Below are 23,817 nucleotides of genomic sequence, written 5' to 3'. Positions count from 1 at the left end.
CTCTGACAGCGCAGCCCTTCGCCACGCCTCCCTCTGTGGCCAGACCTGCAGGAACCTGGGAAGGCCTCCATCTAATAATTTAATGCTTCACGTTTCTCACCGGCTAGGAACCCTGTGGGACTTACACATCTCACGGGCAAGGTTTTAAAGGACAGACCAACTGGGGCGGCAACGCGAGAAGGCCGGAAGGATCCAGATGTGAATGAAAATAAAATGCACGTAAATAAACATCCTCACTTGGTGCGCGTCTATAGCTGTTGACTTATATTTGTGACAAGGTCGCCGTAACAACCGTGCTTCTTTCAAACTTTCAAAATAGACATTGTATCCAAAATGTCTTTCATTTCTTTTTTAAAAAATATTTTTATTGATTTCAGTGAGGAAGGGAGAAGTAGAGAGAGAGAAACATCAATGATGAGAGAGAATCATTGATCAGCTGCCTCCTGCATGCCCTCTACTGGGGATCAAGCCCACAACCTGGGCATGTGCCCTTGACTGGAATCGAACCTGGGACCCTTCTGTCCGCAGGCCGACTGAGCCAAACCGGCCAAGGGCCAAAGTGTCTTTCAACACAGACATCGCCAAAGGGCGGACGGCCAATGGGAATCTTCATGGAATGACACTTGCTCTGCTGAAGTAAAGGTAGAAGGAAGAAGAGGGGGTGCGGGCGAGGGTGGGGAGGGGGGAGATAGCCTGATGGTCTGGCACATGTTTCTTGCTGACATGACCCCGGCATAGTGATTTCAGAATGCAGGCGTGCAGGTGAGCTCCAGCGGAAGGCAGCCTGCCTCCTGGGCAGGCTCTCAGGGTGGGCGGCCTCAGCCGGGCAGCCCCGGGGGTGCGGCCTGGGAAGGGCGGGAAGGCCCCCTGACATCCCACCTCCTTTGTGTCTAATTGGCGGCATCAGTGAATTGCCGGTGGCGGCTTTAAAGGTTCCAGAGCAGGCACAGGCTGAGCTTGAGGGGCGGGCAGGTGTGAGGCCGTTAAACACTCCCGGTCCCCAGGGCCGTTAATCCCACGGACCAATTACCTGGAGAGGAACTTGGAGCGAGTGACAGAAACGCGGCTCCCACTGCGTCTGTGTGTGTTTCAAACACACGTGGGTAACGTCTACGCTAATCGACCACAAAAACCCTTCATTTCTTTGTCTCCTCTTTGGGGCTCGTTTAACAGCTCGGCGATGACTGTACCTGTCCTCACACACCGGGAAAGGCTTGTGAGTGACGTTGTATGGAAGGTCAGTAAGCATTCACGATGGGGCGGAGCTTTGTGGCAGCGGAGGCGTTTTCGATCCGAATGATTGGAGAAGTCTTAAAACCCAGCGTTCACACGAGCATTTCGCTGGAATCAATTATTTTAGAAGTATCTGGCTTTTCCTCCTACCTCCCTTTACCTATCACGTTTCCCCGAAAATACACAGAACATATTAAAACATTCACGATAGAAATCCGACTTAACGAGTGTGTATCTGCATCTCCGACGTGTTTGGGGTTGTTCAGAGAGTGAGAGTTACCACGTGAAGAACAGAAAACGTCTGACTAGCCCTCCGATGTTGGGCATCTGTATGCTGACAATGAATTAGAAAGAAGGACGGAACAGCATGGTACCAATGACAAAGGGAACCCAATGTTCCCTGGATGGTCAATGCTCTGAGAAGTCAGATGTACAGACTAAACGATGCTGGCAAACTTTCTTTAAAATATATTTTTATTGATCTCAAGGAGGAAGGGAGAGGGAGAGAGATAGAAGCATCAATGATGAGAGAGAACCATGGATCGGCTGCTTCCTGCATGCCCCCTACTGGGGATGGAGCCTGCAACCCTTGGCATGTGCCTGGGACCCTGAATTGAACCCGGGACCCTTCAGTCCACAGGCCGACGCTCTATCCACTGAGCCAAACCAGCTAGGACCTGGCAAACCTTTTTAGGGGCCAAAGGGCTTCCCAGAAGCCGGGAGGGATGGTCTTTAGAGAGCGCAGGAGGCGAAGAGGAGCGAGGTTTCCTGCAGAGGCCAGTGCCCTGAGCACTGGGATCCCTGACGTTTCCTTTCTGTCAGCAAAGGGAGCACGTTCCTTTCCTTTTAACAGCATTTTCATTGACTTGATTGGGGTGACGTTGGTTAATGAGATTACGTGGGCTTCAGGGTTACAACTCTACACTGAGTGGCCAGATTATTATGATCTCTGAACACATAATAATCTGGCCACTCAGTGTGTGTGTGTGTGTGTGTGTGTGTGTGTGTGTGTGTGTGTGTGTATTAGAGGCCCGGTGCATGAATTCGTGCTTGGGTGGGGTCCAGCCAGCCTGGCCAGGGGGCGGGGACATAGGCGGCTGGCCGGCCTGCCTGCTGGTCAAACTCCTGGCCGAGGGGACAATGTGCATATTAGCCTTTTATTATATAGGATCTACACTGAGTGGCCAGATTATTATGCGATCAGAGATCATCATCATCTGGCCACTCAGTGTATACACATCATCTGTACATTGCATTGTGTGCTCGCCACCCCAAGTCCAGTCTTTCTCCATTACCACTGACCCCCCTTCTACCCTCTTCCACTCCCTACCCCTTCCCCTGGTAATCACCATGCTGTTGTCTATTCGTCTTTTTTTTTTTTTTAATTTGCTTAATTCTTTCACCTTTTCACCCAGCACCCCAGCACCAAGCTTGAGAACAAATCAGGCACTGTGGCTTTTTCATCGTGGAATGAAAACAGTAAACTAATAAAGGTAGTTGGTGTATTTCTCTCATCGGCAGGCTGCCTTCTGTTGTAAATCTTGGTGAGATTGAGGGTGGGGAAGTGTGTGATTTGGAGGCCTGTGCGTCTGCTGTAAAATAACTCTTAAAGGACCGAAGAGAGAGGCCCGCAGAAACCTGAGGTCGGCTGGGGTTCCCTAGAGGATGCCTGCTCGCCCCTTGTGCTCAAACTAAAGGCCAAACGAAGACTGGACAGTGTGTCCAGGAGAAATAAATGGGAACCAGCTAAAGTCACATAAGGGGATAAAGATCTGAATCCTGGCCCTGGCCGGTGTGGCTCAGTGGACAGAGCATCGGCCTGTGGACCAAAGGTCCCAGGTTCGATTCCGGTCAAGGGCATGTACCTTGGTTACAGGCTCCTCCCCCTCCAGGGCTCTGGTCAGGGTGCATGCAGGAGGCCACCCATCGATGTGTTTCTCTCACATGGATGTTTCTCTCTGTCTTTCCCTCTCTCTTCCACTCTCTCTAAAAGATCAATGGAAAACTATCCTCGGGTGAGGATTAAAAAAGTAAATCTGAATCCTGCAAAGAGCATGGGGGCCTTTTCCTTTCCCTCCCGCGCAGGTCACTTCACTCCTCTAAAAGAAAGGCCAACGAGAGAGAGAGAAGACAAGCAGAATATTGTGAGCCTTCTCGGCGTTTAACAGGGGACCCCAGAGCTGGCCTGGCGGGATTGCAGAAGCAAAGCTGGAGGTTGTGGGTTTATGAGGCTTTTTCCTCTAAAAAGTAAATGTCCACCGTCAGCTACAGGGCTCGGGGCTGAGCGCTCCCGGTCGGCCGCGGGGCGGTGTCCAGGGTGCGGGCCTCCCTGCAGCCCCTCCGCCCGGAGCTCCTGCGTGGCCCGCTCATTGCGGGGCGGCTGTCGGGGAGCATCACCCATCCCTGGGCCGGAAGGCATGGACGTGGGATTTCTTAAACCTGGCTCTGCACGGAAGAGAGTTGCTGGATTCGGGTTGCATCTGTTTGCTCGGCCTGTCTACTGAATCTGAGATCTGCAGGAGGGAGGAGGAGGAGGCACATCTTCCTGAAGAAAAGAAGGGAACGGGGGCTTCGCAGCCAAAGGTCCCTACGCTGGACCGAAGCAACCCTCAGCAAACTCAACGAAGAGCTGAAGTCGCCCTCCCCAGGAGAGGGAGCACGCTCGGTCGTAGGGCTCAGGTGTCCACAGCTGTGTGGTGACCCCAACACATTATCTTCCTTCAAAAACAAAGATCGCAACTTACACATTGCTCAGCTGAGGTCACAAGCCCTGCAGAACCCACTGAGTTATCCTAACCAGCGCCCCGGAGGGGCCCTAGACCGGAAGACGAGTTTAGAAGCTAGCCTTTTCACCAGAGATTTGGAGCCTCGGCTTTGTTTCTAACTCAAAGCACACAAATCAACACAGTTTAAAAAGCACAATCTCCACGCGACTTTGAAAGCGGTATTTTGTACCTGGGCCAATCTGTTTACCGAGTGCCTGCTGTGTGCCGGGCACCACTGTAAGAAACGGGACCCCGGCATTACATCATTTCCTCCTCCCTGGAGGGGGAAACTGTCATTATCTGCATTTTAAAGACAGGGGTGCTGAGGAAAAGCAGGTGGGTGAGGTGCCAGGAACCACAGAGCAGGGGGACAGGACAGCCAGTCTACTCGATTCTTTACTGGGTATTGTTCACCACCTCGGGGGTCCTGCCCAATTCCTGATCCTGGTTTAGGGTAGCAAAAGAATAATCATTCAAAGTCAAGGGACAAGAAAAATTAATAAAAATCCCAGAGAATTTGTTTGTGGTAAAGTTAAACAAAACACCAACAAAAAACAATGTTCAAGGAATGTTTGATTTCCCCCCAAATGATAGTGAAATGCTGATGACACTGACGTGTGCCTATCGGAACGACTCTTGGAAGGACTCCTGTGCCATCCATTCCACCGCAGAATCTGATGAACGTACGGAAATGTGTCCATCATCAATGATCATGACTCGCTGCGGCTTGGGAAGGAGCTGGTCTAGAAAGATGAATTTTCTAGATGGTGGCTACTGACACATCTAAATACCAAACCTACTCATTCATTGATTTCAGAGAGCAAGGGAGAGGGAGAGAGAGAGAGAGAGAGAGAGAGAGAGAGAGAGAGAGAGACATCAATGATGAGAGAATCATTGATCGACTGCCTCCTGCAGGCCCCTTACTGGGGACTGAGCCCACAACCCAGGCACATGCCCTAGACCAGAATCAAACCCAGGACCCTTCAGTCCGCAGGCCAGCGCTCTGTCCACTGAGCCAAACCAGCTAGGGCTAACCTACTCATTCATGACAGAACTATTTCTAGAATGTCCACTGCGTTATTCCTATCTTCTGAAAAAGGTAGTGCTGAGTAGAGTTCAATTTTCCCGGTGATCTGTGGTCTTGATCATGACCATCAGCTCTGGTCCTGGCTGTATGTACTCTGACTGGGATGCAACGGAGGTGCCTGGGATGACAGTTCCCACATCAACTGCCCTTCTACACATGGTTTTCATCTTTTATGTTTGTTTCTTGGTAGTTTTCTTGTTCTTCTTTCTACCTTTCCCCTATCATTCGCCTTCCTACTCCACTCCTTTCTTTTCTACTTCACTTCCTCCACCCCCCCAATCTTTATTTATTAACACACACACACACACACACACACACACACACACACACACACACGCACATGCACGTATTGGGCATGTAAACTGGTGTAGTCCTATGGAAAACGAATGGAGGTTCCTCAAAAAAGTAAGACTAAAACTACCGTTGATTCAGCAATCCCACTTCCAAGTATAGATCCAGAGGAAATGTAGACAGGATACTAAAGGGACATATGCACCCATGTTCTTCGCAGAATTATCCACAGCAGCCAAGGTATGAAGACAACCTGTGTGGTTATCAGTGGATTCATGGATAAAGAATATGTGTATATACACACCACGGAATATTGTTCAGCCCTGAAAAAGGACGGAATTCTCCCACTGATGACAACATGGATGGGTCTTGAGGGCATCATTCTAATGAGAGAGAGAGAGAGAGAGAGAGAGAGAGAGAGAGAGAGAGAGAGAGAGATCCAACTGACATAAATAATAGAAAACTAGTTGCCAGGGGCTGGGGCTGGTAAAAGAAGTAGGGAGAGGCTGGTAAAGGGGTACAAACTCTCGGCTATTAGACGAATAAGGTTTGAGGATCTAATGCAAAACATAGGGACTCTGGCTGCTAACGCTAAATACAAATGAAAAAGTTTCCAAAATTAAAACACAATATGTATTGAGGGCCCGCCATGGGCCGCAGTGAGCTAGGCAGCGGGGACGGAGCGTGAGAGGTGCGGCCCGTCTCCGAGTGACCGGCAGTCTTCAGCTCCAGGGTCACGTGCCGGGATCCCCGTGTGCCCCTGGACTTGGCACCTCCACGTCCTGATTGACTGGGTTCGTCACGCTCCGTGTCATTCCAACCAAAACCAGAATAAAGAGCCCCTCTGTGGAAGCCTGAGAGACCTGGGATCTCTGAATCCCACGGGGTTTTATAGGATTTTATGAGAGTCGCTGACTCTCTGCGATCACCATTTCAGACGACGTTCAGCATCTGTCAAAACTGAACTCTGCAACCAGCCCCGTGCGGTGAAGAGAAGGCAGAGGTGTCCTGTGCTGTCGGCCGCCGTGCGACCTTGGCCAAGGCACTTCACTCCTCCGGGCGTTGGTGTTACCTACTACCACCTGGGAGCTGGAGAGGGCAGTGAGCATTCAATGACAAGATCAACGTCCATTCCTACCCCGCTGCCTGGCATGTAAGTATTAACTATTGTTACTAATAGTGGGGGGAGAAGATCCTTTTTTCTGTCTTCTTTTTGTAAAATTATATGTATTTTTGAATATTTTTATTTTTTGACTGATGATAAGCGAGACATGGTTCAGGCCGAAAATTTGGAAACCACAGACTAGTATAAAGAAAAAATAGGGTGAGAGACTTCCTGTGACATTTTTCTGTAGCTATGCATCTTTTTTTCACATAAACGGAATATACTGTCTACTCAATTTCACGTACCAGATTTTTCAAAAACAAATTTTAAATGTATTTGTGGTGAATATACACTGAGTGGTCAGATTATTATGATCTCTGAACACATAATAATCTGGCCACTCAATATATATATATATATATATATATATATATATATATATATATATATATATTAGAGGCCTGCTGCATGAATTCGTGCATGGGTGGGGTCCGGCCAGCCTGGCCAGGGAGGGGACATGGGCGGTTGGCCGGCCTGCCTGCTGGTCGAACTCCTAGTCGAGGGAACAATTTGCTTATTAGCCTTTTAGTATATAGGATATACACTGAGTGGCCAGATTATTATGCGTTCAGAGATCATAATAATCTGGTCACTCAGTGTATATATAAATCTTTCTCATTGTCTCTGGTGTGCTGATAAACCAGCTCTCAAATAAAAAAATAAATAAAATAAATAATCAAAAGCTCTGATTTGTAGCATTTGCTACTTAACGTGGTATAAATGCTCTTCTTATGACTAATTTTAAGACACCAACACTTGAATTATCAGCTATTAAATTTCTGAGTATTTATGAAACTCCATATGAGCATACTACTACTTACTAATTGTAAGTACTCTAGCCTCGATATATTCAGTGTGAAGTATTAGTTTGAGCTTTTGTCTAGTAGGTAACTTATTCTAGTGCCATGCATGGTTTATATCTTCTATATGTCTTTGGCATGGGTTGCTGCTTTTAGGGTATATTGCATGCTTGCATTTATTAGGATCTGCTTCTAGAGTTTCTATTTTTTTTTGTTTTAATCTCCATCTGTTTTTCTGCCAGCCCCAGCCTGTATGTTTTGGCCTTTTAATCTACTAAGCTCTTTAAGGACAGTGATTGTGTGTTTTATCCATGCATCCCCTGGCCCAGGAGCGGTGTCTCCCATGTGGTCAACTTTGTGGGGGTATTTTACTTTCCGGCAAGACTGAGTCCTTGGAGGAAGCCCTGATGCTCTGAGGCATGAGTCAAGTGCTCGCTGAGCCCAGATACGGGACAGAAGTCTTTGGACACCTGCACTGTTTCCTATGGCCGGGTCACACGCGGCTTTACCACTTCAGGGTTTGACGTGAAGATGTGTTCATTCCCACGGTTGGTTCCCGGGCTCATCTGCTTGGGCTCCCTCCTGAGGCTGCAGGAAGCTGGAGGATCGGTGTGGGGCTGGGCTCAGCCAGGAGGCCCTGATGGACGGGCCTCGCCCTCCTGCGGTCCCGCCTTCCAAGAGGCTGGGCCTGGCTGTCTCCCATGACGGCAACAACGTTTCAGGAGGGCACATCTCATACCTGCGATCGCTCCTCAAGCCCTCCCACTCCACTGCCCACTGCACGTCCCACTGACTAGAGTCATAGGGCCAAGCCCACTGTCCACGTGAGAGACGGCTACAGAGGCTGAGGGTCCTAGGACTTGAGGCTCACTAATTCATTCATTGGAGGGGGTGTTGGCATATCAATCTGTACCAATGATTTCTTCTTCTTTTCTGACGTCATCTGGCCACATGATTGGCCTCCATGTACATGAAGGACACATCCAACGAGCTGTCTATAAATGTTACGTGTGTAGGCAAGTCAATACTTCTGTTCCTGGCACACATGCCTGTACATCCATGGGTTACTTATACCCCAGTCCCGAGAGGACCAGAGACTGCTCGCTATGAAAGGCAGACATACAGCTATGCGCCAGAAACGCTCAGAAGCCTGCAGGGCGAATTCTGTTGTTTTAATTAGATGTGAGATTTAACGTGGAGCTTCCTGGGAACCAAGGCAAAAAGGGAGAACGTGATAGGGCGTGTGCTCTTCCTTCCTTTCTGTGAGAACACACCTTGCTTTTAGGGCTGATCGTCTTTCTCCCCTCTAACACCTAGGGCATCATAGAGAGCCACACATGTCCCCCCGCCCCGCCCCCAGCTCTGGTCCTTCCTGCCCCCTCACGCTGGGATGATCCCACACCAGAAACCTTCTCTGACCACTAGGTCAAAATCAGTGTCTCTCCTTCCCCTCCTCCCTGCTATCATTCATAGGCTTTATTTCTCCTGACTAGAGGCCCGATGCACGAAATTTGTGCAAGAGTAGGCATCCTTCCCTGGCTGCTGGTACTGGCTTCCTTCTGGCACCCGGGACCCAGTCTTCCCTCGCAGCCCCGGCTTCGTCCGGAAGGTCTTCCGGAAGGACGTCTGGTCTAATTAGCATATTAGCACTTTGATTATTATAGATGGCTGTCATCAACATTCAACAACCACACATCTATGCACTGGATGGAGATGTACCATCCGTTTTGTTGGCCCTTTGGTTTATGACTTCTTTTTAAATCTTTTAAATATATTGATATTGATTTTAGAGAGGAAGGGAGAGAGAGATAGAAACATCAATGATGAGAGAGAATCATGGATCAGCTGCCTCCTACATGCCCCACACTGGGGATTGCATCTGCAACCGGGCATGTGCCCTGACCAGGAATCGGACTGTGACCTCCTGGTTCATAGGTCAGCGCTCAACCACTGAGCCATGCCAGCTGTGCTCTTTTTTTTTTTTAATTTTTAAATTAAATTTGTTGGAGTGACATTGGTCAACATGAACATACAGGCTTCAGGTGTAGGTTTCTATGTTGCCAGAGCTGTATATTGCACCGTGTGCCCACCACCTAAAGTCACATCTTCTCCTGTCACCTCATATTTGCACCCCCTCCTCCCCCCACCCCCTTCCCTCTGGCAGCCACCACATGGCTGTTTGTGTTCACGAGTTTTAGTTTTGTCCCACATGAGGAAGATCTTATGGTTCTTAGCTTTTCTGACGGACTTATCTCACTTAGCATAATGTCCTCATGGTCCACCCATGAGGTTGCAAATGGCGCTTCCCTCCTTTGTTATGACTGAGTAGTATTCCATTGCACCACATCTTCTCTATCCAGCCCTCAATCGCAGGACACTGTGGCTGTTTCCGTGTGGCTGACGACTTTATGAAGGCGCCATGATGACGCTTAGAACAAGGTAGGAGTCCAACCTCCTTTTTTGTGGAGTGGCTGCCTGTGCAGGCTGGTCCCCTTGAGGACAGGCGCAGGGAGGGAAGAGGGATCCTGTTTCAGGAGACACGGACCCAGGCCCAGCTCTGCCCTTCTCTAGCTGTGAGACTTTTGTAACTTCCGTCCTCAGTTTTCTCAGAGGGGAAATGGGGATAATGATGGGGCCCGTTCACGATGTGACTGCGGAGATCCGGGAACATACCATGAAGAGTGTGAGGACTGGCACGCAGCGTGAGCTTTCTCTTTCTCGCCACATGTATGTGAGAGAGGCAGGAGCTGACAAAAGAGGGGCCCAGCTTGTTTTTTTTCTGAAGGCAATTTCTTGGACTACCACAGGGAGGTTTATTCTCCTGACCCCACTAATGAATGAGATCGGGGGCTGGGGCTGGGGGAGCTGACGGGTTTCCCTGCTTCTTCCAAGTCTCTTCTCAGACTGAAAGAAAAAAAAAAAAAGGTCCCCTGCAAATTTTATGATGGCAGTGTCAAAAGTCTCCTACCCAAATTGCAGTAAATATTCTAATGAAGTCTGGAAAGAGAGCCATTTGTAATGGCTCGGGGCAGAGCATTAAGATAGCCTGTTTCTAGTTAGCCGGTCATTAGGGAGATCTAACAGGCATGGGGACCGTTTCCTGTTCCAAGTGCTTTAAATCCGACTTGTAGGAAACCCCGTTTCCTGCCGGCTCATCTGGAGACAGCAATGTACGGACGGGTCAGGCTGTCCCGATGGCCAAGGCGTCGCCTCCTCAGCTCCAATTCGGTTCAGCGGCAGCCGCCTGGGCCAGGGCGAGAGGACTTGGCATCTCAGGGGGCCTGGCAGTACGCAGACAGAGAGAAAGACATCTGGACCGGGCACCAGGGGGCCGGGTGGGGGGTCCTTTGCTTCCGTTTTAAGTGCATCGGGACTGAGCGATTCACCACGGGAACCAAAAGCAGAGGAGAATGGGCCAGCCGGGAGCCCGGACGCCTGGGTCCAGGTTCAGACTGATGGGCTGATGGGAAGGTGGTGGAGGAACGCCTGGTTTGGGAGGGGCGGGGAAGCGGGTGGGAGAGGGGATTCGGCTGCCTGATGTGATGTGTCCTGCATTAAAATGGGATTTTCCAAAACAAGGAAGTCCCATTAGGACTTCAATTAGGATGCAGATGAAAGTCTGGCTAATCAAAGCCATTTGCTTCTGTTTGTGCACGCGATGGGGGTCACTACTGTACTGGGAGGCAGGAAATGGGTGGGTCCAGGAGACCCCGCATTTCCCCTCCTCCAAGAGGCACCCCCTTACCAGCTGCCCAAGTCACAGAGGGAAATCCTTATCCCTAACCCACCATTGCTGCTCCACCCCATAGAGGCCGAAGGCACACCCACCTCTGGGTACCCTGCCATACTCTGAGAGGGCAAGGCCAGCCGCAAGCACTTCAGTCACCCTTCCTTACTTCCTTTCTTCTTTCCTTCCTTCCTTCCTTCCTTCCTTCCTTCCTTCCTTCCTTCCTCCCTCCCTCCCTCCCTCCCTCCCTCCCTCCCTCCCTCCCTTCCTTCCTTCCTTCCTTCCTTCCTTCCTTCCTTCCTTCCTTCCTTCCTTCCTTCCTTTTTAAAAATATGTTTTTCTTGATTTTTAGAGAGAGAAGAAAGGAGAGGGAGAGCAAGATAGAAACATTGATGAGAGAGAAACATCATTGATGGGCTGCCTCCTGCATGCCCTGAGCTGGGGATCAAGCCCGTAACCCAGGCATGTACCCTGACCAGGAATCGAACCCGTGACCTCCTGGAGTATAGGTCGATGCTCAACCACTGAGCCACCTAGCCAGGCTACACATACTTTCTTAACGAACCATCAGAACAACACAGTGACAGTTTTTATTAATATCCCTATTTCTAATGTTGGGGCCCTGGCTTCATCCACACACCTGCCAGAGCCTGATTCGGGGCAGAGTGCATCCCTGCCTTGGCCGTGGCCATGTCCTGATTTTGGCCAGTGACATACAGTCAAAGGTGCCAGCGCCAGTTCTGAGCATCGTTTCCTCCTCCACCTGCATTTTTGCTGGTAGAAGAGGCAGTCAGACAGACATGCCCAGAGCAGGAGCCACAGGCCTGGTAAGGACGGTCACCAGGGTGGAGAGCCCCTGGTGCCTAGCAAGGAACAATGGTAGGGGGTCCCCGCCCCTAGGGTGACCTTTCCTCCCCTAGCAGATCACGGGTCATGATCTTCAGACCCGCTACCTTTCATATCACTGGGTATGCATCTCTGCACCTCCCCCGGCGTGTCACTCGTCATGTAGTAGAGCCCTCAGAGGAGGAGCAAGGGGGCTGGAGAATAGCCTCCTACAACCCCCACACCAGCCCTAGCATGACCAATCCCTTCAGCATGAAGTCCCAGAGGTGACAGCCAGTCCTCAGTTGTGCTTCAGCTCCAGGCCCAGAAGAGCAGCAAGGCCAGGCAGGCGATGCCATGGCTGACCTCAGGACCGGATGCAATGACTAATGACCTCCTACCTTAGCGTCAGCCAATGAGGAGAGACCACAACCCTGAAAGGACACACCTGGAAAGCTGATGAATATTCTACTGAGTTGGTCCCTTGAGACCCCCAGGTAAAAACCCTCAAGAGGAAGAGCCCAGCACCCACCCTTTCTCCTTGCACGCCCCATGCCTCGCCCCTTTCTTCTTCCCCCAGGCACGTTACCTTTGCGTTTCTTTCTCCTAAGCTCCAAGTGCCCTTCTTTTGCCTCTGTACCTTGTTTCCTGAGCCCACGCAGCCCAGCTGGCTCACTTCTTTCCTACCTCTGTGACTTTTTAAATAAACTCTCTCCTTCAATTTGAGTTCCTTGGCTCTGAATTCTTTCTTTGACGAACTCAAGTACTGAGGTTGTTGAACTGAGACCCAAGAACATTCTGGTGTTATTTGCCACAGATATTGCTGCCACCTTAGGAAGACCCGGCAGGTCTGTGGGTCCCAGGAGGATGGTAAGAGACACATACAAGTAGCAGAGCCACCCTTACTAACCCCAGACAGCAATGAGAATCAAAGCCCCACAGCTAACCCTCAGACACATGAGAATAAGTACTTGCTATTAAAGACCCTGATTTCAGGGGTAGTTTGTTACAGCACAATAGCTAACTGATACATCTCAGGTTTACACAGACAGACAGCATGACTCAGAGATCTGCATAGCGATGTTCTCAAGGCACAGGCCTTACAGCTGGTGGAGTCGACCTTCAGACCTAGACACATTCAATTCTTAACCATTAGGCTAAATGGCCCTTCCCGGGGGCCCTCCTGTGGGTGGGCTAACAATTTCCAGGACGTTTCTCAAGGTTTGATTTTTCTTTGCTTTTAAGACAGACTCCAATGTCATCTTTTTGACTGGAACAACTAAGGGGGACATTGGTTTGTCAGCCAGGGTCTTACTGCTCATAGGTAAGAGCGGGCAGGGAGAAAAGAGGCCTGGGGCACCCATCTGGTCCACTAGCTTTAGACGTAATTGAGGGGTTTGCCTCTGTTTTCCTTCTCATCCTATTTCTGCCAGGTGTGGCGTCATGTCCCATTTCCACTGAGGCTGATTTCTAGGGATGAATATTTCCATTATAACAAGGGAGACATAATTTTACCAAGTCTTCAGTCCAAAGTAGCCAGTCTTTCATGGTGGACATCACAGATCCTAGTCAGTTGGTAGGCAGCTGGGATGGAAGGCTTGGTCTGCCAAGAACAACTGAAACCCAAACCCACAGGCAGCCACTGGTAAGGTGGGCCCTGGGGGGAAGGGGACTTGGAGACAGCGTCACAGTTGGGAGAGCTTGGCCCAGGGTCAGGGGACCTACGCTGGAGGCCCATGTGTGCCTCTGACTCACTGTGTGAACTCGAAAGTCTCACCGTCTCCCTCTCTCCCTCTCTCTCTCTCTCTCTCTCTCTCTCTCTCTCTCTCTCTCTCCCCCCCCCCCCTCTCTCTCTCCAGGTGTCAGAGGTGAGGCTGTCAGGAAGTCTGACCTTCCAGGCCCCTCTCAGCTCCCTCCAGGTCTGGTTCTCTGACACGGGTGCCCCAAAGATCCAGGTGGTGCCATCGATCCCGAGCTGGAGTCTAGTTTCCCCTTGGAGAACCTTGGACCTGAACCTGTTATTTTCGTGATGTGCTCGGAACAACCCAGGCTCTCCTGTCACTCTCTGGAGCACAGATGTAATTTGGAGGAGAGGCGGCTTATAGGAAGTACAATAACGGTCCCCATTATTTATTTTTTTAAGTCTTTATTGAAATAAAGATTGTGCATTTAAAGTTGCATTTGATTGAACAACTGTCCTTTTTTCAAATTTTCCCTGACAAAGGCTATGAATTATTAATTTCTGTCATTGTATTCCCTGAACAAACGTAATTGCAAGTAAATGTCTAAAGTTAATGAAAAAAATTAAGAAAAAAGGATTTCTTTGTAAGAATTAATAAAACATTTCCACACACCTCTTTGAAAGCATGATCAGGAGGCCTGGCAGCGTCTCTTTGGAGCTGCATACCCAGAGCAAAGGGGACTGAGCGCCATCCCTTCTGTCCACGATGGATGAAAAGACTGAATGACAATGGTACCAGCTGTGGAAACGAACACACAGCACTCTAACCTTAACCCTCGCACACAGCCCAGTTCTCTCTATATATTGATTTCAGAGAGGAAGGGAGAGAGATAGAGACGTCAATGATGAGAGAGAATCATGGATTGACTGCCTCCTGCCTTCCCCCTACTGGGGATGGAGCCTGCAACCCGGGCATGTGCCCTGACCAGAAATGGAACCGTGACTTCCGGGTTCATAGGTTGACGCTCGGCCACTGAGCCACGCCGGCCGGCCACTGCAGTTCTTCTTCAATTGTTTTTCATCCACTTTGAGCCACAGATGGGAGGTGCTGGCTACTGTCACAACCAGGAATAGTTTTGCATTAACGGAACACGATAACAAATGATGCATTAATTTCTTAAAGAGAAAGGGCCCATGGAGATGGGACCTCTGAAATAGACTGGCATTTAGCCTCAAAGCAGAGAATGAAACAATTGGATGCCCCAACCCTCACACATCCTACGAATAAGTCTTAACCTACACTGGGATGGAATGAGGAATAGTCTCAATGTCATTTGGTCTTGAAGAGATAGGTTCCCTTCCCCGCCCCCCACCAAACCATCTACCCCAACGATTCCAGCACAGGAGTAAAAACTGCTAGGTCAATGCTCAGAGACCTGGGTTCTGACGCCAGCCGGGTCACGCCTCAGTTCTGTGACCCAGGGCACTGATGAGGCCCTGCCCCACTCAGAGCCCCCTTCAAAAGAGGAGGTGACAATGCTTGCCCTGCGTCCCCCCCCGAGGACTGCGGCAAGGACGGAGTGACATGAAGCCCGCTGCCCATGACGACATGCAAATGGGAAAAAGCTACATTTGGCCCTGGCTGAGTTCGCTCAGTGGTTAGAGCATCGGCCCTCGGACCAAAGGGTCTCAGGTCAGATTCCTGGTCAAGGGCACGTATCACAGTTGCAGGTTCCCCAGGCCCCGGTAGGAGCGCATGTGGGAGGCAACCAATCAATGTGTGTGGATCATGTGGCTGTTTCTCTCTCTCTCCCCAACTCCTGCCTCCCTTCCACGCTCTCTAGAAATCAGTGGGGAAAAATATCCTCCGGTGAGGATTAAAAGCAACTACAACTAGTTTGGCTTTGGTTGTTTATTTCAATTCCCTTTGTCTCCGAGGAAGTGCCAGCAGCCAGTCGCAGAGCAGCGCTGTGGCTTCTGCACAAAAACACAGGTCGGAAACCAGTCGCCTGCACTGCCCAGCAGCCTTGGCAGGTAAGGGTGCCAGTGACGGAGCCGGCCCGGTGAGCCGTCACAGCGCCCCGGTGCTCTCCAGACTCCCCCCTCTCTCCCTCACCTTCCAGGCTGCAGCAGAGCATCGAGTGGAGCCCTCCCAGTTCTTGCAGACGGCAAGGTCCCCGGATGGAAGGGCCTTGGGTCCTTAAGCCATCGGGTAGAAGTCCACTCCCTGCACACCCAGGGGGACGCAGAAACAAACAAGCCGTTCCTGCGTGAGACTCCTGGGACGGGGGCTGTTGCCACATCAGCTAGTGTGGCTTCTTCTTACTCATTCAGCAGAGGGAGTAGACCGCCAGGGAGGCCAGTCCCCAGACCGGGCCTGCCGGCGTTGAGTGAGTCACCTTCTGCTGGCGTTATTTCAGAATCGCCCTCCCGGGCTCACGGCCCACCAGCTGGTATGCTGTAGGGAGCGGTTCATGTTCGGCAAGCTCAGTCCCTAGAGGTGCAGATCCAGCAGGAGTTTCTTGATAGGAAACCATGAGGGCGCCACATCAGCGGTTACCCCGGAAGCCAACACAACCCGCCGTCACTGAGCGGCTCCGGGGAGTGGAGCGGTTCTGTGTGTGGTTTATGATTCTGAGGTTAGCAATGCAGGGCCTTTCTCTTCGGTCTTAATTGCCAGAGACACGTCAATGGCCAAATAGGGACAAAGGAGAATGGTCTTCTGAGCCCCCCCCCCTCTCTCTCCTCTCTCTCTCTTTCTCTCTCTCTCTCTCTCTCTCTCTCTCTCTCTCTCTCTCTCTCTCTCTCTCTCTCTCCCCTCTCATGCACTCATTTCCCAGATCTGAAGACTTTTTAAAAAAATATATTTTTATTGATTTCAGGGAGATAGGAACATCAATGATGAGAGCGAATCATCGATCAGCTGCCTCCTGCACGCCCCACAGTGGGGAGCGAAACCGCAACCCGGGCATGTGCCCTGACCGGAATCGAACCATGACCTCCTGGTTCATAGGTTGACGCGCAACCACCGAGCCATGCCGGCCGGACCCAGATCTGAAGAGTTTTTAAACATAAAAAGGGGATTAGTGAAAGGGCATATTCCTGTAATTTACCCCAATGCGCACATTTCAATCTACGGAGAACAGAGGCTCCAAATTAGCCCCAGACCAGCACACTATCTGTATTTAGGATCCTCTTAACTCTTCCCGAGGAGCCTCCATAAATCTGCCTGATATATAGACGTCAGGCATCTGCTGGCAGTTGAAACACGAAGCATGACATCAGCTGCAGATTCAGTTACAACTCATAAAGACCATGTTTATTTGCTGGTTCTGTTTAAAAAGTTTTTTCCAACTATCCTTTTACTCAGATGGCCTCCTATTTTATGGGAAATCAAGTTAGAACTAATGAGGGAAACCCTTTCGGAGCTCAGAGAGACGGCAGGCCGGGGCTGTCTTCACTGTAAGCAAATATTTAAATTATGTAGAGTCTGCCGTGAACTATTCTCGCTCAGCGTGTTGATAAAATGGCACCATAAGCTGATGTAGAGATGTCCAAGGCAGAGCTGAGAGGAGGAAGCTAAGAGTCAAAGAGAGAGATGGAAAGAGTTAGAGGAAGAAGCCAAAATGCAAGAAAATAGTCCGGGGTGAAGGCCTGCCAGACTCCTCCCCTCCGCGGCCCTCACCTCTGGGGTGAACTCGGAACCAGAGGAGGGGAGCTGTAGGCCTGCACACAAAGAGAAGGCTGCGTCTCAAACCCATCGCCCATTGACTGCCCAGAGCGTGATGCCGGAAGGAATGCCTCCTGCGGGAAGGCTCCGGGGACAGGGACCGCCTCGATGACAGCTAAGTTATTACGGTTAGAGACTCGGGTGTTTATACACTGTGACTTCTCTCCCCACCCTTCCTCCCCAACAACAGCAACCACAACCCCAACTGGCAATAGGTTCTCGAGAACTTGCTATTCCCAACGCCTCGGTCAGAACAGGTGCTCCGTTAAATGTGCTGAATTACGTTCTGCTCACCCGACAGACCTGGACACTCGTGCCACGAGGCAGGTGCCTGAATCATGTTACTTGATTACCTTGTTTTTTTTTGTTTGTTTATTTGTTAATTCTTACCCGAGGATATTTTTACCACTGATCCTTTAGAGAGGGGAAGAGAGAGGGAAAGACTGGGAGAAACATCGATGTGAGAGAAACCCACTGACTGGCTGCTTCCTGCATGCATCCCGACCAGGGCCCGGGCCGGTAGGAGCCTGCAACCGAGGTCCGTGCGCTTGACCGGAATCGATCCCGGGGACACTCTATCCACTGAGCCCAACTGGCAAGAACGGAGTCCTGTCACTCAGGGAGTCTCTCTTGCCCCTGGTCCCTCCAATTCTCTTCCAGAAAGTCTGCCATCGGTCATTTTAAAAAATGCCTGGTGCTTTATGTGATCAGCATTGGAAAGTCCCTCATCTTCCATAAATTCCACCACAATTGCTGACTTTTTCCCCACCTCCACCCTCATTTTGTTTGGAGGTCTCTGTTTCAATGGAAATGACCTTGCAAGAGATGTTCACAGGTGTTCTTTTTACATCCTGCAGGGAACCCCATGAGCGCTTCCGGCCTGGACCGAGGGGCACTGTGCTGCCCGAGGGCCTGACGGGGGGATGGGACACAACCTTAGAAAGGGGAGGTGAGATTCAACTTCTGTTTTGACTCAGTTTCCAAAAGGGACACTTCCTACCCACCACCGAGAGCCATCTGTAGTATTGGGAGAGGCCCACCTGTTACCCGTACGTTGCGTCCCATCATGGCTATGGGGTGCTCGTTCCGCTGATGCCGAGGCTTTAGAGCTTACGCACACACAGGCACAGCCATCTCACGAGAAAGCCCTTGTGGGTATTAGAGGACCGAGTAAACAGAATACTTTTTCTTTCAATTTACGTGTATTTTTATATGCCTACGAAGTTGCGAGGACATACGTACTGAAGGTGTTGGAACCTGACTACTTAATAAACAGAACTGGGGGTTTTCCCTTTGAACTAGGAGCGCCCTGAGACCATGCAGGTACGGAGCCAGTCGGCGAACCTCTGATCTTGTGAATCAGGTATGCATATGAACACTTTCTTACATTAAACAAAACCAAAGACAAAGGCTAATGGTGTGCAAACAAGTCAGCGACGAGCGATGTCGCTGCTGTTCTAACTCCAGGGTAATCAATGGGACACCATCGGCATTCATAACGCGGGGAAATGGGCGCAAGCTTTTAATATAAGCCTAATTATAAGTGTCTCTTTGCATGCAACTGAAAATATTGAAAATGTTGACATTGGGGAGGCGCCCTTGGATCAAAACTCCCGTAGAAGTCAATAATCTATTATGATTTTCATTTCGCAGAAGTGGTCCTATTATTTCAAAAGGTCTCGGGAATCAATTGGGCATTCAGTATATCTGTGTAATAATGACATCCTAATTAAAAATCCCAATCTGAGTGGTACAAGGGATGATGTTAAATCTCTAATCAATGACCACCACGTCCAGAAGTTATAGATGCAATAACCCTTCTTAATGAACTTTCCTACTTTGCTCAGATGGGGTCTGCTTCGCCCCCTGCAATTTAGGGAGCCTGTTCGGTCTGGAAAGCCATCTGAGGAAGCAGACACAATTTGGTGCAACAAGCACATACATTAAAGCAAGAAACATCAAAGAAAAATGTCTCCAGAATGGTGTGGGTTCCTTTTTAATTGGAATTTATAATTGCTCCTAATTATAGGACATATTCTCCATGGTACTTGGAGGGGCTGAGGGAGGAGGCGGGGCCGTGTCCACTCCAGCCACATGAGCTATAACCTTGACATTGTAATTAGGTATTATTTTCAAATATGTGAAAGGGATTGACACACTCAGCCAAACGTGTCCCTGATGGTGCAACGCAATGACACACAAGAGTGAAAAAAGAATCCACTTCTCAAAGGAACTGCAGACATTGTTGGGGGGGGGGGGGGGGAGGTGCAGGCAGCAACATGCATCACCACTGTCAACCCATGAGGGTTTCTACTCCTGTCTCTAGGCATCTCCTAGCAATCCAGGGCCAGTGACGGCACCCGGCTAGATGGAGGGAGGTGGGCTCAGCTGATTTATGGGCCTCCCCCACCCAGGCCATCCTGCAGATAAAAAGGAAGGTCAGAGGAGGGTCAGGAATGTTCTCTCTGGGAGGGACTGCTGGTGCCATGTTACCTGGCTGCGGAAGGAGGATGAAACCACTCCCTGAAGTGGCCTTCTTGCGAAATGCCTTGTCCTTTGATGCTTCAATAAATTAACTGGTGGGGACAGAAATTACAGGCCAGAAGGAACCAAGCCGTCTTCCCCACGTTGCCATCCTAGATTAGCCGGAGTCACGGGGGATGAAACTGGCAGCTGAAACCCAGCAGTTGAGAACGTGTACGTATGGATCTCTTCTGGGAGGGGCGGGATGGAAATCGGGAACCCCATGGATGTCCCCAGGTGTCAACATGACGGCGATCTTTCAGAGTCTCGGGTCCTACCTGAGGCTAATCATAGGGAGGAACCATGAGAGTCCTAAAAAAAATCAAAAAAAAAAATCTCAGTGAAGTTCGAAGGAGAAGGCTGGTGGTGAAAAGGAAGCTTCGCCACCTGTGCGGCCCTGGAGGCCAGACCCCACCCCAGCCATGCAGGGCACTGTGCCCTGGAGATGCGTGGGCACGGGTGCCTATTGGAGTGTGGATGCTCTGGTCAAACCTGGAGGGAGTGCCCTGGCGTGAGGCTCCGCTGTCCATGGAAGGCCTTACTGCCCAGGTCAGGATCGGAACTAGAGGAGGAGGTGGCAACTGGAGGGAGAGGCTCTGCCCAGGCCCCAGCTCATCCCGGCTGGCCCCGTGCGCTTGACCCTCGGCTACCCACGTCAGGTCAGCCTCCGCGTGGCCCTGGGGACTCGGGTCAGTGGCGTCCTCCAGGCCCAAGGACGGGCCTCAATCATGGTCCTGCATGGACAGTGCCAGGACTGGGGAGTGCTGAGGCGGGCCCCGAGGGGCGATGCCCGAGAAGAGAAGAGGGAAATGGGGTGAAGCTGCTTGTTGGACTCAGAGGTGTGACACGTCTCTTGGCTCCACATGGGCAGAGCAGATCCATCACTCGGTGTGAAATGCAGGACTGACACCCTGAGTAGTTGGGGTGCTGGAGGAGCGGGGGGGAGGGGTGACTGGCCTGCTGGGCGCCACCGACCCCCTACACTTGTCACAGCCCTTCCAGAGGGAGGTGCTGCCTGAGTTGGAGGCAGAGACATGGGCGCACCTACCCCTCTAGGACTGTTTTAAAAAATATATTTTTTATTGATTTCAGAGAGGAAGGGAGAGGGAGAGAGACAGAAAATTCCATGATGAGATAAGAGAGAATCATGGACCGGCTGCCTCCTGCACGCCCCACACTGGGGATGAAGCCTGCAACCCGGGCCTGTGTCCTGACCGGGAATCAAACCGTGACCTCCTGGTTCAGAGGTCGACACTCCACCACTGAGCCACGCGGCCGGGCCCCTCAGCGTGATGTTGAACGCTGACCTCTCAATGACAGCCACTGACCTCCGCTTCCTGCTGCCAACAGCCCCCCCCCCCCCTCAGGCCACTCACTATAGCCACCAGGAGCCAGCCGCCTTCCAGGCTTCCTCGTGCCCGCCAGCAGCTCCGGGCACTGTTGGCCACCACACCCTGGCTCCCCCGGGAAGGAAAGTAGCACGCAGGGGTTGTCTCCTCCATTCTCGCTGCCTATGGGCCCCTCCGTGTCACACAGGGCGCGTCACTGAGGACAGAGGCGGGACAGCCAGGCCGGCGGGTGGGACTGCAGGAGGGTGCCCCTGTGTGTCCCCCCCCTGCACCTCAACCCAGTTTCCCGCAGATTCCACATCATCCTTTATTTCCAATGATGCTGCTGTGCACATTATCGATTCGGAGGATACAAATGTTGAATGACGAGAGAGAGAGAGAGAGAGAGAGAGAGAGAGAGAGAGAGAGAGAGAGAGAGAGGAGGGGGGGAGAATTCCATTTTGCCTGAAGGATAAGCTACTTGGAATGCCGCCCCGCACCGCCGCTCCGAAGCGTCCATCAACGCGGCAGAGGCTGGCTCAATTATCTGTGTGTCAGATGATTATCTGAGAGCTTAATTTAATCTCCATTATCCTCCCCCGTCATATTTCAATTAAATCTGCTACCAGAGTGTTAACACATCTTTGAACCTGCTATTTCTTCGGTTAATTTTCCTCTAAGAGGTGCTGGAGAGTAACAGATGTCATAATTATGCAATTATTAAGTGTATCTGACACGCGTTGTGTCAGGATTTCGTGGCTGGGGCAGGAGCGTTGGAAAATTAATCTGGTGACAATATGCTTCCGTTGTGATCCGTAACACCACCCCAGGCCGGGGGTCGGCGGGGCGGGGGGGTTCCTCCCGCGGAGGCCGACGCTGAGAAAGATGGAGGATTAACGGATGGTGCGTCAGATCTGCTTCACTTTTGTACATCTGGCAAAGTGGATGGATGAGTTCATTCGGTGAGCAGAAGTTCAGAGGCAGCCTCTCTCTCTCTCTCTCTCTCTCTCTCTCTCTCTCTCTCTCTCTCTCCCCCCACCCCCCCTTCATCTTCCCTCTTCAAGACCTCAGAAAATGCAGCTAGTGCCTGGCTCGGTGTGGCGTGGAGCTGCAATGGTAGTGTTAACAGTGGCTAATTTTGACTTGAAAGCGTTGGGTTTTAGCTGGGAATTAGGTATCAACTAACTGTATGTATGACCTTGGTTACGCCGCTCTCTCTCTGAGCTTCATTTCTCTGAGGAATGAACAGGCCTGAGTCTACAGTTTACCACCTCCCCCAGCTCTGCCATCATATGAAAATCCTGTCTATTCTACGACAGATGATAGAGAGAAATCTCTATGTACAGATGATATGGAGATACAGTATATACATGCCTATGGAGATATATAGAAGGATAGATATCTCTATATATGATATGGAAATATATGTTTATGAAGCATATAAGTTTATATTTAAAAATTTAAATATCATATGCATAATATTGATGCTTTATATATGTAAATATATACATATAAGTATATAGAACTCCATGTCATCTATATCTATAGCTACTGGAATCTTCAAATGTGTTAAACTGGAGCTGTGAAAAGAGGCCTGTCGCTCTTTGGGTCTGCAGTACGTAGTCACTAAAATCCAACGCTTGGCAGGACTTCAACTCCTGGCCCTGGTGTGCTGTCTGTGACCTCAGCAAACTGCCTACCCTGCTGAGCTGCAATGTCCTCCGCTACAGAATGCGTGTGGAGTGATGACACCGCGTTCATAAGATGGCTGAGATGATTACGTAAGAGACTGCACCTGTCACAGTCTACTTATCCTCCTATATAATAAAAGGCTAATATGCAAATTGTCCCCTCAACCGGGAGTTCAACTGGGAGTTCAACCAGGGGATGGGGCCGGCCAGCCAACCACCCATGGCCCCTCCCCCCAGCTGGCCTTGCCCACAATCACCATTCCCCCCTCCCCTGATTGGGGGCAGAGCCAGCTGGCCAACCGCCCGCGGCCCCTCCCCCTGGGCGGACCCCACCCGTGCACGAATTCGTGCACCAGGCCTCTAGTATCTATATATTTGGGTTACATCTAAGAAAGGAGCTGGAAACACACGGGGAAGATGACATTGGGATGGACACCCAGGCTGAATGAGAGTGGGTGTTTTGGGACGTTTCTTTCGGACATCACCTAAGGTTTCCCAGGTCCTGAGGATACTGGAGAGTCACGAGGCCCTAAGAGATCCTGGTAGAGTCCTCGCTGAAGGACAAGGAAACCACACCTAGAGGGGACCTGCCCAAGCACGTCGCCTGCTGGTGACAGACACATGGGGCCACGCACTGGCTCTCCCTGCTTCCAGTCTCGGGTCTTTCCTCTCTGCACGTGGCCTCTTCATCCACATGGATCTGTTTTACGTGCGCTGTCAGCCGCCCGTCTGCTGCCATCATTCTCACATCTTCTTCTGCTCCTCATCAAAGCCCGGCCTTCTGCCCGCTTTCCCCTGCTCCAGGGCTACTCACAAACATGAAAGATACACAGTGCATAACTTCAACCCAACTGGCACACTTCAGGGTGTTGCCTGGAACTCCCCATTCAATGGGAGTCCTACCTGAAGGCCCAAAAGATGAAATGAGACCAAAGTAATGTGCTTAGTTTAAGCCTGGCTCATGCTATTAT

This window comes from Cnephaeus nilssonii, assembly GCF_951640355.1.
Source record: "Cnephaeus nilssonii genome assembly, chromosome: 20".
NCBI lineage: Eukaryota > Metazoa > Chordata > Mammalia > Chiroptera > Vespertilionidae > Cnephaeus > Cnephaeus nilssonii.
This window is presented reverse-complemented; position numbering follows the sequence as displayed.